Source organism: Tachypleus tridentatus, unplaced genomic scaffold (genome assembly GCF_004210375.1).
Source record: "Tachypleus tridentatus isolate NWPU-2018 unplaced genomic scaffold, ASM421037v1 Hic_cluster_2, whole genome shotgun sequence".
Classification (NCBI taxonomy): Eukaryota; Metazoa; Arthropoda; class Merostomata; order Xiphosura; family Limulidae; genus Tachypleus; species Tachypleus tridentatus.
The window spans coordinates 19,718,535-19,732,084 of NW_027467782.1; the positions used below are offsets into that span (position 1 = coordinate 19,718,535).

General features: G+C 34.1%; 1 long non-coding RNA gene across 1 annotated transcript; it reads right to left on the minus strand.

Annotated features, from left to right (window-relative positions):
* Positions 1–3,011: 3,011 nt before the first annotated feature.
* On the minus strand, positions 3,012–10,822 carry LOC143243364 (uncharacterized). Its single transcript, XR_013024338.1, has 3 exons — positions 9,182–10,822; positions 6,023–6,206; positions 3,012–4,080 (listed from the first exon to the last, which is right to left on the minus strand). It is a non-coding gene; the product is annotated as an uncharacterized LOC143243364 (long non-coding RNA).
* Between the last annotated feature and the right edge of the window lie 2,728 nt (positions 10,823–13,550).

Below are 13,550 nucleotides of genomic sequence, written 5' to 3' on the forward strand. Positions count from 1 at the left end.
GAAGGAAGGGATACAAAGGTTGTGATACTGGAGGGAAAAATTGCAGTTGTTGTAATTGTGGAAACTACAGCTGAGGTAGCGAATAAGGAGTGATGAGAAGTACTTGACAGAGTGGTATGGATGAGAGAGATTACCTGGTGAAATAATCAGATAAGAAGATAAACATAAAGGAATTTATGGTATCAATCCTAGTTGAAGGCATTCACAGCTAAAGCCCAAGGCTGAGATGCTGGGGACTAAAAGAGGGCTAACCTGTGACTGAAGTAGGTAGCATGCCCAATCTACGTGGGGAAAATGAAAACCCCACCAATATCAAAGCCACCAGAAAATGAAGGGATCTAAAGATCACTACATCAGACATATTTGATTGGGGCATGAAAGGCAATTTGCTACGAGATTGAAAGCACCTGGAATGTAACACACAAGATTAATATGATCTATGCGGGTCCAATATAGTAGATCCAACATTTTAAAACAGGGGTTTCTTGACCACGTATCCCCTTGCTGATTGATATGAGCTACCATTGTAGAATTGTCAGAAAGAATCACCAACAGACATTGTCTGGTGAGAGGAAGCAAGCACGTTTATATGTGTTTATGTGTGAGTTTTTCTTATAGCAAAGCCACAATGAGCTACCTGTTGTGTTCATTGAAGGGGATTGAATCTTTGATGTTAGCAGGGGACAAAGGGAAGTGAGTTATTTAAAGTCCAATGGAGTGCAAGAAAGCTCAAGAACTTTGATATGCAAAGACCTTTTGATCTAAAGCCTTCTACAGCCCTGAAGGAATGCATCTGTGAAAATATGTAATTCTGGATAAGGAGAAGGAAGTGGGACATTCACCAACATAGGGATCTTGTCCAACCATCAACAGAGACTGTTAATCAAGCTAGAAGTAAGGATAAAGGGAATTGACAAGGGATCCCGAGCAGGTTCTACTGATTATGAAGAGTTTAACGAAGGGGTCACCTATGTGCATGACAAAGTATGACTCGTGACATCACTGAAGACCACGTCCCCCAAACGACAGAACCTTACAAGCAGAAAGTGAGAGAGCTGAAAGAGCATGATGAACTAACAATTCCATGGAATGAAGCTGCAGAGGAAAAGGTGGACCTGAATGATTGGTGTTGAAAAAGACACCCAAGTGGGTGTGATATTGGGTAGGCTGAAGGAAGGACATCTTTAATATGATTAAATAGCCCATTTGAGCAGTCACTAGAAGAAGCTAATGGGTATGGTTAGCAAACTTCAGTTTGGAAGGAGCTAAAAGAAGCCAATAATCCATATAATGGCTCAATCACAACTCCAAAGCATGAAGATGATAAATAAAAGCTCTGACCTCTTGACAAAAAACATAAGGGGCAGAAGCAAACTTGAAGAGTAGGGAATAAAACACCATGTGATGGACGAACTGAAGATACTGATGAGACAATGGGGATATAGGGATATGGAGATAAACACTAGTGACATCAATACCTGTCATTCATAAGCCCAGAGAAAATGCCCACTGTCAGGTAAGAAACAGTAAAATGGGACAGTTGAACAAAGTAACTGAGGAAAGACGAATTGATGATAGGCTTCCAGTCCTGGTTTTCTTAAGAACAACAAAGAGTCTTGAATAAAACTAGGTGAAAGATATATAATAGATTCAATGTCCTGCTGAGATAATAGTTTCTGAACCACCTCCAACAGACACTGGCTGGTCATGAGATTCCAATATGGAGGAAAGAAAATGGGTATAGGAGACACTGGAGGAAGGAAAAAAATGGGATTATGAATCCTTCCAATAAAACTTGAAGACTTTAATGTTCCATGTTGAAAGGATGCCAGTAATGAAGAAAATTGATAAGCCAAGCTCTCACCAGATTAGAATCCACCAGGTGATGTGATGTGCATTGTCAAAGAATGCGATGAGATGAGGACCTCAAAAAGAAGGAACAAGTAAGTGTTGGGAAAAAGAGGTTGGAGAAATGGTAATAGGTGCTGTACTGGGCTATAACTGAGATATAACAGACTGTTGTTGTGCTGCTGAAGTTCATGATTCAAAAAAGACTCAGAGATTGTGTCCAATATGTATTACCATAGAAGTGGGCCATATGTAAACACCTAAGATAAGATGATGGTAAACATGTATGAGTTAAGGGTGCATCACAGTCTAGAAGGTCCCAACAACAGAGAAACCACGTATGCAGAGCCAGAGCCGAAGACGACAAATGAGCCAACATAGAATAAAGAAGGGAAAGGATATCCCCCAAAATCCCTCAGGGTTTTGATGAAAAGCTTAAGTGAGGAGATGGGTGGTAGAGAAATAATGTAAAAAAGTTGTGAATGTAGAACAAAGGCAGGAAAGTTGGGCATGTGTAAAGAAAAAAAACTGTACATAGATGGCAGCACTGGATGAGAATAGTTAATTTTGCGAGAAGAGGGAAGTATGTTATTGGAATCAGCTAGTGTTAATACCATTAATATATTATTGATTAGAACATTTAAAATGTAGGAAATGAGTGAGTCTTGTTTGAGTAGGCTATTCTGTAATATAATGGGGGGAACAGCACAGTGGGAAAAATTAGTTTAGGCTCCTATATGAATACTCTCTTTTTAGTGACTCGTATATATTTGTTTCAATCTCACTCTCCACAAGGTACAGTATACTATGTTTGAGTTGGTGAGAATAATGGCTTGTGAAGGATGGTCAACTTGGCAAGGTGAAGATTCCTTCACGTTTTTTATGTGTGCCACTCCTAACTTGAGAGTAATTCAAACACGTACATATTGTAAACCCAGATTCATATGTGCATGCCCTGTGCAAGAGCACTGCAAAGTGGCCAAGAGTGAAATAGTTTGATTCTCAAGATATTCCTCCTCAAAATCAAAAGGTTTTCTTGGTTTGAGCAGCCTAAGGAACCACACTTTTACTAATCAACATGATTTGAATGCATTTTAGCATTTTACATAAGTTAATAAAACAATCTGTACTGAATTGTGAAACATACTGAAACAAGTGCATACTAACGTAAAGAACAAATTTTATTACATACAAAGTACAAACAATTGACAAATATATCAGAATAAACACTACGTGATTCCATTCTTACGTCCTTTGCCAATTCATGTGTGTTTGTGCAGTTTACCTACCACTTATTTGTCCCCTGCATTTCACTTGCAGAAATGAATTATATTTGAAATAATGTTAACTACAAACAAGGTTCACCAGTATTAACTTAAATTCTGTCACCCGATCTCACATTTGGATCTGGACTTAGAAGCGTTTGCTTTTGATTACATAGTTATAATGCAAATAACTTCACTCAGAACTCACCTTCACCATGGTGATAACAGGGTATCTTTTTCAGTAAACGGATTTTATGGTACAGTAATATTCAATCCACAAAAAAACACTGTCCAGCAACACCTTTTTTTATCCACCCTCCATACAGCCCATTTAGAACATCCATTTTTTCTTCACACCACTACTAATGCTGTATGTTTATCACACCTCTATAAATTAGGTGTATATCATCTCTGTAATTCATTAACTAAATAATATTACAAATGGAAGCATGATTAAAAACTGGCTGATAGCATAGTAAGCAATACTGTTAACATTAAAAAGAATCAATTTTGATGTACTGTACCACTTAAAAAAGCAGTAAGAAAACTAGGTTTAAAACAAGTTGTTCCTATGACAACACAGTTGAATAAGAAAATGGACATCTAATTTATAAAAAAAATATGGCATTAATGCAACATGTTTTCCTGTGTGTTGTGTATGTTTTCTAAGTATAACAAGATCATATGGGCTTTTTATAGAAATATTTCTTTACACAATATTTTAACATTATATCTCTCTGCTTAATACATGCATACTTTACATAATAATTTCTGTTGTTTAAATGGTTTTATGCTGTATTTATGTGTGTGTGTATATATATATTTATATTATCTATGAATTCTACACACTAGCAATAAGGGTGTTTACCTCTTCTGGTTTAAACCACTGAGATAACAAAACAATAAATGTTCTGCTGCAGGAAGTAGAGAAAAAAAAGTTCTCCAACTGCACCCAATTTGTCGATACCTGTGGAAGAGGGAAGAAATAATAGTTTTTATACCAACGTAAACTTAACGTCAGATAACAATAAAATAGAATCACTTTTTTTCTATGATATAAAACCTTATAGGCTAATACCAGTAAAAATTGGTCCTTAACTTGTGTAAATATACATTACTTGGTGTGTTTTGATACAAAATTGTTGAAATCAACTTAATTATAAAACAACAACATTTAACCTACATAGTAAACTAATAAATACATTTCATACCATTCTAACCAACAATATCTTTTTCAGTATCATAATAATTTTGGAAACTATCCAAATAACAAGACACGAGATTCTTATTCCCCTTTATTATTATACTGGAACATGAGTTGCTTGTAACTGTTTACTATTCAACTGGAACATGAGCTGTTTCTGTAACTGTTTACTATTCAACTGGTACATGAGCTGTGTGGGTAACTGTTTACTATTCAACTGGTACATGAGCTGTTTGGGTAACTGTTTACTATTCAACTGGTACATGAGCTGTTTGGGTAACTGTTTACTATTCAACTGGTACATGAGCTGTTTGGGTAACTGTTTACTATTCAACTGGTACATGAGCTGTGTGGGTAACTGTTTACTATTCAACTGGTACATGAGCTGTTTGGGTAACTGTTTACTATTCAACTGGTACATGAGCTGTTTGGGTAACTGTTTACTATTCAACTGGTACATGAGCTGTGTGGGTAACTGTTTACTATTCAACTGGTACATGAGCTGTGTGGGTAACTGTTTACTATTCAACTGGTACATGAGCTGTTTGGGTAACTGTTTACTATTCAACTGGTACATGAGCTGTTTGGGTAACTGTTTACTATTCAACTGGTACATGAGCTGTTTGGGTAACTGTTTACTATTCAACTGGTACATGAGCTGTTTGGGTAACTGTTTACTATTCAACTGGTACATGAGCTGTGTGGGTAACTGTTTACTATTCAACTGGTACATGAGCTGTTTGGGTAACTGTTTACTATTCAACTGGTACATGAGCTGTTTGGGTAACTGTTTACTATTCAACTGGTACATGAGCTGTGTGGGTAACTGTTTACTATTCAACTGGTACATGAGCTGTTTGGGTAACTGTTTACTATTCAACTGGTACATGAGCTGTTTGGGTAACTGTTTACTATTCAACTGGTACATGAGCTGTTTGGGTAACTGTTTACTATTCAACTGGTACATGAGCTGTTTGGGTAACTGTTTACTATTCAACTGGTACATGAGCTGTTTGGGTAACTGTTTACTATTCAACTGGTACATGAGCTGTTTGGGTAACTGTTTACTATTCAACTGGTACATGAGCTGTTTGGGTAACTGTTTACTATTCAACTGGTACATGAGCTGTTTGGGTAACTGTTTACTATTCAACTGGTACATGAGCTGCTTGTCATTACTTACTATTCATGTGGTACATGAGATGCTTCTCATTACTTACTATTCAACTGGCACATGAACTCTCTATTTATTCAACCATAAGATGAGAAAATATGAATAGAATGTGCTCTGATGAATCACTTATTTCACACCTCTTCAACAATAATGACTGACTAGTGACAAAACAGAAAGTGTTAGGACTTTTAAAGGAACCAATCCCTACAATTGTGCACAGTGGAATAATTATAAAACTTACAATTTATTTACTTGGTAGTTTTCCAATAGCCATAACCAATACTGTAGTAATGTTCAGTATGATAAATATGGGAAGGTATTTTTATTCAAATAGTATCACATTGCTTTGTGCAAATAACAAGTGTAAGCACAGAGGAAGGTGATTGCATAATGCTAAAGGTACTGAAAAATGTTCAGTATAATTCATAAAATGTATTTGACATGTTTATTTATTATATTTTCAAGCTGGACAAGTCTTAGCTGCACTCTCTACAAATACGAAGAACTGTTTCTATTAGAAGAAGCACATACCAGCTAAGTTTAGTACCAAGACTGTGCACAGGGTCTTGTATGATTTTGTTGTACACTACTTCAGTGCAAGATGCAATATCCTTCCACTGGTATGCTTCTTTACTTTTCTGATGAACGACCCATGGAGGTACAACTTTTCCAACTTTTCGATCATATATAGCTTGGTTAAGACCTCCCATGAGACCTAATTTACAGAAAACAAATTTTAAATTTAAGAAACTCAACTAGGCTACAACAATATTTAGTTCAGATGTAACTTTAGGCTTAGTCATACAAAACAACACTGATGTGAAATATACAATGTTTCATTTTAATAATATAAAACTGATTTCTTTTTACAGCTTGCTCTATCCTCTCATACTTTATTTGGAGTATTATGTTACAGTACGAAAGGGTAAAATGTTTTTGTTGAAAAAAATGAATTTTTGTATTGCTGTTAGGCCTTCGTATTAAGCCTTGTTTCCACTAGTTCATATTAGCAAAAGTGACTGCTTGAATTGGTAAAGAAAATTGCTAAAAAAATATTTAAAAAACAGTGAATATAAACAGGATTTAAAATTATTACATGTATCAAATGAAACCTTTAGGTTTAAAAATCTTCAAAAAATTGGTTTCTTTAAAACTTGAGTTATTTTTATTGTATTCCAGTGACAGAAAACTGTGAAGCTGTGTATATTATTTTTCAAATTAAAGACAACAATATAGTTTTGTAAAATAGTATAGGAAAATTTTAAGACAGTGTAAGAGGACAAAAAACAGAAAATAAAATGTATCACAACAAATATTTTCCACATTTCAAAGCTGAAGTTCATATAAATATCACATACACAAAACATCTTCTTTGCAGATGCTACCTGTGGAAAGAAATTCTGAAGTTTCAAACCACTTCATCCAATGGCTTTCTTTTTTAAACAATTCAATGTAACAAATCACACAATGGTTGCACAGATTTGATGTACCTGGGTATTACATAGTTAAATACAACTTTGAGGTAATCTAGCAATCTGTATTTCAGTTTGGCCTAATAAGGTGTGTAGAGCCAAAGGATTTATACAAAGGACTTTGTATAGATACAGATGTACTAGTCAGGTATTTTCCAATATGTATAGATACAGATGTACTAGTAAAGTATTTTCCAAACTTTTGTCATCACTCTTTATGCACGAAACATGATTTCATGTGCCACCATTTTTTTTAGATAAGGGAAAGTTATGTGATTAGATATAATTCACAGATACATATTAAAACATTATATGTATTGTAGTAATTAATTATTATTTTCTTTAATAAAAAAAATATCTAAACACTTAACTATGCATTATTGTGCCCCATCACAGATAATTTATGCCTCCCTGAGATGAGGGTGGAGGGCCCCATGCTACGGGAAATGTTGTACTAGCTGATATGGATGCTATGAGAATGAAATAGACAGTATAGTCTGTTCACCACAGGGTTAGTTTTAATGACTCTTTAGTGCTGCAGGGCAAAACAAGTAATGGATTTCATGGTAAGTTAGTTTATCTTGCATCCTTTATTTACAGAAATGTTAAGGTGTTTTGGGGCACCTATTCTAAACCACGAAATACTCATGTTAACCTTTCATACTTACTCAGTTTTTTAGCGGTTTACGACCCTTTTGTATTATCTGATTTACTTCTGAATACAAAAGCTAATTATGAGTGAGAAAAAACAATTACGTACCAGCTACACTAGGTTCTGTCAACCACACCAGGTCTGGTGGTAAAACCTAAGGTACTCCCCCCACTTTAGTACTTACAACCTGCAAACTAGACAAGAAACTAAATAATATTTTTCTAATTATATTTACTGATTATCATATTGCACAACATATATTTTTATTTTGGTCATTATGCCATAATTAATGCACACAATGAAAATTTTAATTTAGGTTTTTAAAAAATGCAGCACTGACTGCACAATTTTTATAAACTGTCATTAGCTCCAGAAAAAGAAAAAAAGCAACATACATGCTTAATAACTTTATACTAGATTCTTTAGTCAAGAACTGTAACTGAGCCATAAGTAAACTAAAACCAAATATCCAGCAACCACTAATATCAGAGCTTCACCTAGTTAAAATAATTCATGTCACTTAGTGGATAAGAGAGTATTCATTGCTTAATTAACTATTTATATAATTTTTACGTCATCATTTTACATGAATACTGACCTTTGGACACAGAAAGCTACATCACAGAAATATTCTCAACTTATCATATTCCTTTCTTGGACTTAGTCTTGCTCTATTTGGTCCTTTAACAAGGTATTTTATTTATCATAAAAATATGATCTCCTTTCACTTTAATAAAGGTTTCATTTATTTATCACACTGACCTACTATGATACAAAATAATACTGTTTGCATGAGTTAGTTAGAGAAAATGTGAAGAATGATTTTTTTTTCATTAAACCAGGGATTTGGTTCCCAACATATGACCCACCCACCAGATCATTTTCTGGGATCATGTTCATATGAAGAAGATCATTTTACTGATGTAATCATGTTAGTTTCAGAAGAGTTCTTGTACATAAAGATATGTTTCTGTTTTACTGTGTTCAGTTTTGCGACTTGAAAACTGCCACTTAAAACGCAATGTTAGTGAAGCATGGTGGGTAATGTTTTAGTTATTTGACCTTTTTGGCCTCAATATTTGAAATGTATTTAAGTGCTGATTTTAAGTAAAAGTTACGCACTTCGTCTTTAATTCCAAATTCATTGATTCGGCATGGCCAATCCCACTATTCGTTGGTAAAAAAGTAGCCCAAGAGTTGGCGGTGGGTGATGATGACTAGCTGCTTTCCCTCTAGTCTTACACTGCTAAATTAGGGACGGCTAGCACAGATAGCCCTCGAGTAGCTTTGTGCGAAATTCAAAAACAAACAAACATTCGTAGTTCTAACGGTAATTTAGAAAAATGAGAGTCAGTTCCAATAACTATAATTTTTCGTATTTAAAACTGCTAACTCTACAATTTTGTTATCTGTAAAACTTCAGTATTTTTAGAAAGTTGCAAATTATTCATTATATTAGGGACTGTAAAGTTTCATACATTGTCAAGACAAAACACCACTTAAGAAAGTAGTTTGTGAGGAGTATTGTAATGAAATGGCCGTCCACTATTTAACCCAGACACTCACCTATTTGTTCTTATGTCGAAACCTTGGGTCACGCAATTTCTTTATCAATATCACGGAATCTTCAGACCTTGAACTTCGTATTAAAGAAAGTTTACTCGTAACAAGAGTGCTCTGCTCTTAACGCCGTATACAGCTTCTTAGACTTAAAACTATTTGATAAAGTGCTAAATATTTCACGTCTTTTAATTTCCCACTTTAGCACCGTATGTGTGTATATCACGGAGCCAAAATGCAGCTAGTGGATTATGATATTCAAAAAAGGACTTAAAAAAAGGCCCCAATTTTGCTATACTTGATTTAAAAGTTAATTGACACTTTTCGAGAACTCGCTGAAAGTTTAATTGCACTCCTTTAGTTAAACTTGAATCATGATCTAATCTTTCTTAAGTTACATCAGAACGTGTATTGGTTGATTGGGTTTACTGTAATTTTACTTTCAGGAATGCTAAATTATTATAAATTAAACATTTATTAAGGTATTTTAATTCATGTTGCTGAAGTGTATTTGCAAATACAAGTTCTTTAGTCTTTTTACCCCCTACCTTCTGGTGAGAAACGTACGGTTTTATTAATAGAATATCATATTAGCATAATCTATTTTCTTTCTGTCTACCATGTCAGTAAATTAGTGTTTGACAATACTGTATCATTAGTCAACATATATTATTTTTCCAATTTTCTTCCAGATGATGGAGTAAGTATGTTCCAAAATTCTTAAAACTAAATAAAAATATTTTATGTTTTGTTAATGGTCATCTTTATTATTAAACTTTGTTTTCCCCACCACGAGTCCATTGGCCAACTTAAGTAAGAGACTGTGTGTACTTGAGAAATGTGTTGGAGATTCTCTGAAAGACAAAAAATATGAAATCCATTATGTTCGCACACCATAAATGATCCCAGCTTTGGTTATCATTATTTAGAACACCCGTGTATCTACACTTTTTTTTTCTTAAGTATGCATGCTATCAATGACGTATTTAGGTTGGGGCTAGAGGGGACTTAGTCCCAGGGCCCATGGTTTTAATGGGGGCTCATTAATAAATTTATTATATGTAAAATTACATGGGATGTAAGGCCCACAAAAATTATCATTTCCTGGGTCACCAACCTTAAATCCGCTACCCTATGGTATCAGTGTCTTCAGATTCTTCCGTAGTCTGACTGTTGTTTGAAATAAAGGAACATCTTTTCTGTTGTATTTTTATCTATAACACACAAATAGTATTTCTATTTCCAACATTCCAAAACATTGTGGTTTCAACGTTATCCTTTTGTCTTTATGGTATAAACCTACAACTAACCAATCCCTTGAGACGACGAAGCGTATAACTTCATAAACATAGATAATAAACAGTGTCAAATTTACTCTTAGAAGGGGTGAGTGATTAATTACCGAGCATAGCAATATAATCAATATATAGATCAGTTTCAATTTGTTTCATAAAACGAATATAGCATCAATGTCTCCAGCGATATCCTTTGGCACATTCATGTACTTACTTTTTTTGTGTAATCAATTAATATATAGTTGTATTCTTAATGGTTGTGAGCAGTTAGACCATTTCCAATGTTTGCTGACGTGTGTTTCATACCTCATGTAAATACTTCATGACATGTTTATAAATGTCAGAAAAACACGTGTTCAAAAAAGTCCTGTAACCTGAGTGCTTTCGAAAGGTGGATCCTGATAAAACGAGTCCATCTTTTGAAAGTGCTCAGATTTTTATCACTTTTATCCCCATATTCAGAAATTTCTGTTCCTGATGTGATCCTTTTATAAAGTTTGCTTCATTTCATGCATTAATTATTGGGTGTTTCCACTGATGATAGAGCCTGCGTACGTCTGTTAGCTATTCATTCTTCTCAACTTTACCCAACGGCAAAAAGATATCTGTTCAATCATCACAACTTGGATTTTTTAATTTTATATATTTTTATTGTTTCTTTGATACATCCTCTGGATATTACTAGTGAATAGCCCCCCCCCCGCTATTTCAGCGGTAAGTCTACGGATTTACAACGATAAAATCAGAGGTTCGATTCCCTTCGGTGGGCACAGCAGATAGCCCAATGTAGCTTTGCTATAAGAACACACACATACTAATGAATATTTATGAAGAATGTCATAAGAGTTTTCAATTTAAGTGCAATCTTATAAGCTTCATTCCCAAATAATCTTACCAAGTACCAAAATAATTTTACGTTTCACACAAACGTTTTGAAGTGTTTTCCATTGAAAATATTTTGTAAAACTTATTTGGGAAAAGAAGGCCAAGTAAAGTTCATTTAATGACAACAAAATAGTTTATTTTTTTTCCTTTTTCATTTCTGTTTACCATTCATTCTACAAAGTTGTAAAGCTGGGTCACAAATATTGTTTTGAATTTCAACATAAATCTACTTCCTAATGGTAGTACAAATAAATAAAGAACATAGTTAAAAAAAAAGGCCTGATGCAACAGTGATTAATTATAAGTGTGAGTACGTATGTAACCATATCAAGGAAAGCACATAAAAAAACATAAGTGTTAAGTTTAAACGGGCTAAGGGAAAACAAACTCAGGTGCTAAGAGATTTCTTTTCCTTGCTGTATGCAGTATTGTGACATTCACATTAAAGTAGGTAAACAAATATGACTGATTAGTACTTTTATAAAGTATGTTTTTGTTGTGAAATAACTTTCTAGCTTTTGAGGTAACGTTGCACGTACTTTTATATCACGTGAGATTTAATATGAAACTTGATGAAAAGTAGTGAACCGTGTGTGTCGACTTTTCAAATATTTCCTTGACATTAACTGAACTCTTTCTCAAGGTTTTGATTAAGTCTGATATAACGGTTATTATTATTGAAGGACAGTAGAATGAGAATTGTTCTGGGATATCGTTTCAAGACTTGAGCTATCAGCCTAAAGATAATTTTTGTGACCTCGTTACCAAGGGCGTAGATTTTTTACACCCAATGGGGGAGGGGGGAAGATTTTTGCAACCACTTATGTGGACTGTGCAATTTCCAAATTGATAATCTCTGATTACGTGAACCTGAAAGCTGTAAACATGCAAACACAGACTAATCTTGTTGCCACGATACATGCATGTATAGTTAAGTCTTCTAACTGATACGAACTATCGCTTAGATCGAAAAGCTTAGAAGCACGCCTATATTAATGATGTACATTTCGGCTACTGAAAAAAGCCTACATCTAGGCCTAATTATGCAATTCGACTGGTAAGAACACGAGAATCACAAGAACAAACACACAATTTGTAGGCCTGTGATGCAATAAAACAATTCAACAGACTAAAGTGTAGGGGCGATTATTGTATCTACCATATTTCCAGCTAAAATGAAGTGGGTGTATCCCCCATCCCCCCAGGATCTACGCCCCTGCTCGTTACATATTTATTCGAGGTAATATAAACTGTGTTGGTATAAAATGTCTTAAACTGTTTGTGAGTCAACCTGTTTATTGTTTCCTTGTAGCTACCCTTTTCATTCTATGAGGAATATGTTTATCTTGAATATTAAAGAATTTACCTTTAAAGAGTTTATACATGTGATCAGTGTCGCTACATAACTCAGTTGACCAATTCAGAACAGATTATTCTTGTTGCATCCTTTTAATTTAAATTATGACCCATATATCGTTCTTATTTATCTCTATTTGCAACAGAACATTTCACCTGATAGAGCACTTATCATACGCATCCATACGTTCTCCAATTTCCATAATCATTTCTGTATTTGAAGTTAACAATAAATTTAACATACCATTGTTTTAACAGGTTCCTTGACTAGTTCCTTATGAAACTCAACAGTTTTTAAAAGCATTTCTCCCTCATGGTTTGACTTTAATATTACCCAATATATATGTTCCATCATGGTTTGACTTTAATATTACCCAATACATATGTTCCATCATGGTTTGACTTTAATATTACCCAATATATATGTTCCCTCATGGTTTGACTTTAATATTACCTAATACATATGTTCCCTCATGGTTTCATTAAGAGCTGAAATCTTAATCTGATTGTAAAGATTCTTACTTATTTCATCAGTACTATTGTGGTTTTTAAGAAATTCCCACTAAAAGGCCTTTCTTTTATATCCACTAATAACAACCAAAATCAATTTTATCTTCACACTAATATCCTTAATTTTACCATATATTACCATTAGGCATATCTTTTAAAAAATGCACTTTATTGATGAATGAAAAGCGTCGTATGCAACAGACATGTCGAAATTGAAGTGGTTTGAATATTATTGCTATACATTATTCTAATTGTTAAAAGTTTTCATGGGACTAGATGTAGTGTTATAAATATAATATGTTTAACATTTATTTCACAAGATAAGTACA